The sequence below is a fragment of the Ischnura elegans genome (genome assembly GCF_921293095.1).
Source record: "Ischnura elegans chromosome 13 unlocalized genomic scaffold, ioIscEleg1.1 SUPER_13_unloc_1, whole genome shotgun sequence".
Classification (NCBI taxonomy): Eukaryota; Metazoa; Arthropoda; class Insecta; order Odonata; family Coenagrionidae; genus Ischnura; species Ischnura elegans.
The window spans coordinates 14,752,302-14,758,301 of record NW_025791657.1 but is presented as its reverse complement, the minus strand read 5'-3'; positions in this window follow the sequence as shown (position 1 = coordinate 14,758,301).

Genomic DNA, 6,000 nt, shown 5'->3' with positions numbered 1-6,000 from the left:
GCCAGGGTTTGTGCGTAGATGAATCCCTTTCTCGTTCACTCCGTAGTACTACTTTTGGCTGCGTCCGACGTGTCCTCCGAATCATTTTCTCATTACCAACCCCTGCAAGTGCGCTCAGCGCCACCTAGCATCCACTCCCCACCTCTGCTTACTCTCCCACCCTCCGATAACATCCCCATTCACTCTGCCAATGTTAGTGTATATTCCAGCTCCATTACTGCCTTTTCTCGCAACTTCACCATTCTAAGGTAAATGGCCCACTTGCTGTCCTATTAACAGTGCATTCCGACAAATCGTGACGAATCCGTCAACCGCAAATGAAAATAGAGAAATAGGAATGAAATTGCATATATTTTATCAATAAAAATAAATAACATACTGAATTCATTAAATTATCAAACTCGGCCATAAGCCTTTTATTATTCACTAATATCACATCATTTCCAAAAAGCAGATCCAATATTAATTATTATAACAAAGAATATTCAAAGGACACATGATTAATTCAAAGAAAATTCAGAACCAATTAGGAGATGACAGTGAAGACTGGACTTAAAGCCAGAAACATTGGAGCTAATATTGTGGACGTCTTTAATCAAAAATGTGCAGTGTAGGCTGCTTCATCCTAATCAGATAGCCAGGGCGTGCCCTTTTCTGCAACTACTCTCCTTCAATATTCATTACGAAAATCCAAAACTACGTTACTTGGTACGCATTTCATAGAAACATGTAGATGGCCCATCATCCCTATTGACACAATATCATCATTCACTTCTCGTTGTGCAGGCGAGAATTAACTATTAGACTACTCCGTGCAGCTTTGCATGAGGTTTAATTAGGACATTTGTAAGATTCATATGAATTAACCTGAACGCGAGAAAATATTGCATGCGCAAAGGTGACTTTTCTGTGTGAAAGCACACAACATGAATAAGAGTATCTCACTTTTGAACGCATGTGGGAGTTGAGATTAGAAATAACAGTAAAGGACTTAGTGCAAAATACGCAATAATAAAACATCACAATAGTACGTTTACACTTGTGGTGATCAGGGCCGCTCCTTGTAGAAATGCACTTGATGCGGACTATGCGTTAACAAGGCTGCTCACATGTGTGAGCATGTATGAATATCTGTCAAGGTACCCACTCACTGCAAAACACTCCCAAAAAATGTTTCATTGATAACGTTTATCTTCAGTGTGTATACGAATGGGTTACTAGGTGGCATCATGGCGTGACAGACTTGCTGCAGACGTTGCAGAAATAAAGCAACTCGTTTTTTTTGTACAGATGTACTAAGAGGCTCTTTGTCGAGAGGGACATTCAAAATCGCCGCACGAATAGGATTCTTTTACGTGTTGTTTCGCATGTGACTCTTAAGTGAACGACTCCTGAGTGAAAGATTATTTTTGTAGATTTTGCATGATAAGGGTCTCTCTCCTATGTGCTTGTGCATGTGTCCCACCACATAGCTTCTTCTGTAAAAAGAATTTCCGCACATTCTGCACGACTAAGGCTTCTCTCTCGAGTGTATACGAAAATGTGGCACTAAGTGCTTCTTATTCGAGAAAGACCTTTCACACTCTTGTCATGATTTGCCCCTCTTCCGTATGCAAACGCATGTGACTATCGAGAGAACATCTCTTTGTGAAATGCTTGCAGCAAATGCTACAAGAATAAGGTTTCTCTCCCGCGTGTCTTTGAGTGTGTGAGGTGAGCTGACTTTTCCTAGCGAAGGACTTGCTGCACAGGTTGCAGATATACGGCTTCTCTCCGGTATGTGTTCGCAGGTGATTGTCGAGAGTACTCTTGTGAGTGAAACACTTGCCGCAAATGCTACAAGAATACGGTTTATCCCCCGTGTGCGTACGAATATGTCTAACTAAGCTACTCTTATCCGAGAAAGACTTTTCACACTCATTGCATGAAAAAGGCTTCTCTCCCGTATGTGTTCGAATGTGACTTTTGAGATTACTCTTCTGAGTGAAAGATTTATTGCAGATTCTGCACGAAAAAGTTTTCTCTCCCGTATGCGTGCGCACATGTCTAACTAAGTTACCCTTTTCCGAGAAAGACTTTTCACACACGTTGCATGAAAAAGGCCTTTCTCCTGTGTGTTTACGTACGTGCACGTAGAGATTTTCTTTCCTAGAGAAGGACTTGCTGCAGACCTTACATGTAAAAGGCTTCTCTCCCGTGTGTGTTCGCAAGTGAATATTGAGATGACCTCTATGAGTGAAAGACTTGCAGCAAGTGCTACAAGAATACGTTTTCCCTCCTGTGTGTGTAAGTTTGTGTACGGTGAGGTCCCTTTTCTGAGTGTAGGACTCAGTGAACTCGCTGCATGAATATGGTCTCTTTTCCTCTCTCGGACCCACGTGATTGCGTTGATTTCTAATGCTAGATGACTTTGAAGATAAACTTTGTGAAGTTGATTTCTCTTTCAGAGTGAAACTTCTCGTCAATCGTCTTATATTTTTCTCGTCCCCTTTTCCTCCACTGATTTCCTTGATGAGCACATTTTCCTTTGGCACAGGCTCTAGTCTTTTCCTCTCCTGCCCACTTAAAGCCATTGAGATGGTAGGCTCGCAAGAACTGCTGTGTCCGCTTGATGGAAGTGCTCCCGGAGACACATATACGATTGATGATTCTGCTGCGGCATCAAAATTACGAGCAACAAAATGAATTTTCATGTGTTTCATTAGCTCCTTTTTGCTGTTGAACACATCTCTGCAGTTGAAGCAATTATATGAATCTTCGTTTGAACTGTAACTGTTCCATGGGTTTTCGATCAAGCAATTAAGTACCTCGTTGTTGCCTCCCATGATGGTCTCACAGCCACTTCTGTCATTTCTACTTATTCTGATAAACCTAAGGTTATGCGAGGTATTTGGTGCATCACAAACACTTTTCTCCCCAACAACAGCCATTGCGGCTCCACCTCTGCTGCTTTTAAGTGATTCAATGTCTTTGTTATTACATTGTCTGTCATCAAGAATTGAGCAACTTGATATCTCATAAGTTTCAGAATCACCACATTTTTCCAAGTATTCGTCTATCAGATTTTTCTCTATCTCTTCATGGGATGTTTCAGCCTTGGAATCAATCTGCGTCGCCAAAGGTGTGGGGCCAATGCATTCATCAATTGAATGAGTCCTTAGATTTCCTTCTGCAAGCAGATATGAAGTTGATATTGTTTGCTCGGGCATTTCTTCGGCAGCCGGGACCCCTAGAAGAAAATTTCAAATAGCAACTAACACCATCAAACATGAAATTTAAGACTACAACATCTTCTACTGAAAATTCATTTTAAGGATGGAAAAATGCACAAGTCAGGTGGAACAATTGCTGCCCAAGTTGGACATGAACTTAGAGACTCGATATAAATGAATGGAGGGGAAAAGAACACACAGCATAAAAATGACGAGGGCAACAAGGGTGAAGTAGAACAAAAAAGACGAAATCATTGGTTAAAATGCTACGTATACAAATAATCAAGCACACACATACGCATCACACATATGACTTCCAATTGCAGGAAAAGAATAAAATTATACCCCTTTCAGAATTGGTCCTTTAAAAAGGGAATTTTTTTTTCTTTTCAATCGAATATTTAATGATTGGTCAGTATTTTCTAAATTAAAAAGGTTCCTAACAATGGCAATCACAATTAATTTTGTGGTACTACAGATGAGTATCTAGAAAAATTATTTTCAATGTTTCCTGGATTAGTTTTCATAGAGGTAATTAAAAATTTAAAGATAGAAGCAATGAACTAACAGCCAAAAGAAACTCCCTTGAGTGAAATATACCCAACTGCCATAATATAAGCAATGGTTTTGAGGGGCACCGAGGGCAGATATTCCAAGTATGGCACGCAAGCTTGAGCTCTTATTTGTGTTGAGATAGTAGCATTTCCACTCTTTTTCAGTACATGCAGTTTCATCATTTCCCAAGCTTTCTTCTGCAGAAAATCACTCCTTATAACTTGAGAAGATATTTAATGAACCTTTAAATTACCAAGGGCAATGAAAGCAGAAATTTTCAATAATTAGTAAAAAAAAATGACCGAAGGCTGCCATCTTGTATTACGTCCTGCAGTGTAGTTTTTGCACAGAATTGGACGTCCACTAGATCAACGTCAATTTTATTTGTTGTAGGATGTAAGCATATCAGATTTATTTTGGCTATCCCTTTCAGCATCAATGGCAGAATCATAAAGGCCGCTTTACACGGTGAATGATCATTCGAAAGATCTTTCGAAAGATCATTCGATTGACCATCATTCACCATGTATAACGAAAATTTCCTGCATTCGAATGAAATTTCAGGCCTGTTCTAATTTGCTTGAATGATTTCCGTGAATGATATGAGCGCACGGCGTCCATCTTGCCATTGGTATCCACCTCGGAATTTTAATATTTTACATAAAAACTTTGGAAGTATAGTAACCCACGAAATAGCTCAAATAATTAATATGTACTTTGAGAGAACATAAATTCACAAACATCAAATATCTAAAGTCAGTAATTCGGAAATAACATTTCGGATATTTAATGAATAAAAACGTCATTTTTCTCCTCGATTGCGTCTATATTTTGTTCAATTTACAATTATTAAACTATATTTCATTATTTGAGCGCTAAAGTTTGGGGTGAGACTCCTAATTAATGACAAAATATCTGTTTATTCGGTGAACACATTCCAGCCAAAACGAGCCGTGACATAACATTGGCCCACCTTGGAAGTCACAATCTCACGGGGTCGCCTATAATTCAAGGGGAAAATCCTATAAGTTAGCCCATGAATATCACAGTCTACTTTCTTCCCCTGCTTCGATAGCAAGCAATGAGATGACACTGAGTCAACTTCATTGTAGAAAGTATGAGGATACTGAAGCGCACTCTTTCGAAAATAGAACAGGTCGCTTCCTTTTTGTCTCTTCCCCTACCTTTCTTCCTTCGCACAGAAGTGATCTTTGCTCGACTGCATTGTGAAGGCTGTGTACCCGAAGGGACCCCAAACATAAAAACTCATAGTCGACCGGCCTTCAACCTTGAGGAGCTTTTGCTTTATGCTTATTATGTTCTTTTTTATGGGAGCTGGACGCTGCGGTGTCAATACTGGACTGGTCTCCATAAGATAGGATTTTTCTGAACGAATAACAATGCAGTTTTTCCCCAAATTATCTTTTCACTTACTTTACAATTTAATGAATCGGAAGGGAAAAGACCTCGGGCAGCCATTTGAAGATTAAGTTCCCTTATGATAATGTTACAGAGCACACTATCTTAAAGCATAATCATCTTTGCTCTGCAGCGAAAAAAACCAATTATGTACTTCGTTACAGGATTACAAAACGCACGATTTATTAAAGTGGTTTTCCGCTGTCAATACGTATCGTTCTAATTCCTCTCATTACTTAGTGCGTCATACCCCACCGAAAGTCAAAGCAATACAAAAGTATATTGAAGCGCACATGTAAACAAAGCGTTCCATCGTCTGCGAGTTCCAAAACAAATCATGTGGTGACAAACGGTCGGAAATATTGTTAGAATCGAAATACACTATCGATAGTCGCACCAGTGCGCATCATTTCTGCGCAGAAATTTCACCGAAATCATTCACCGAAATCTTTCACCGTGTATTGTCAACAGGAATCAAAGTAGCTGACATCTGGTGGCCAATTTCAAAATGAGATGTGGAGGATCGGCCGGTTTGTTTACTAATGCTACAGCCTAGCGGTGTGCGAAACGGATGTGTTTTCAGCAATTTTGTGAAGCGAATACTGATGTAAATGGTAAATCTCAGTTGTGAATAATGGATGAAGTAATTTTCTCCACATCTGACGTTTTGGAGTTCAATAGAGACATCAAGAGGTCCCTCGTTGAGGGCTATGGGGTGGAATGCTGCAACCTGTCATGGTTGAAGCACTTTTGGAGTATTTGGTTCTTGTAATGGGCTTTAGCATACGAACAAGCGTTATTAATGGCATGTCAC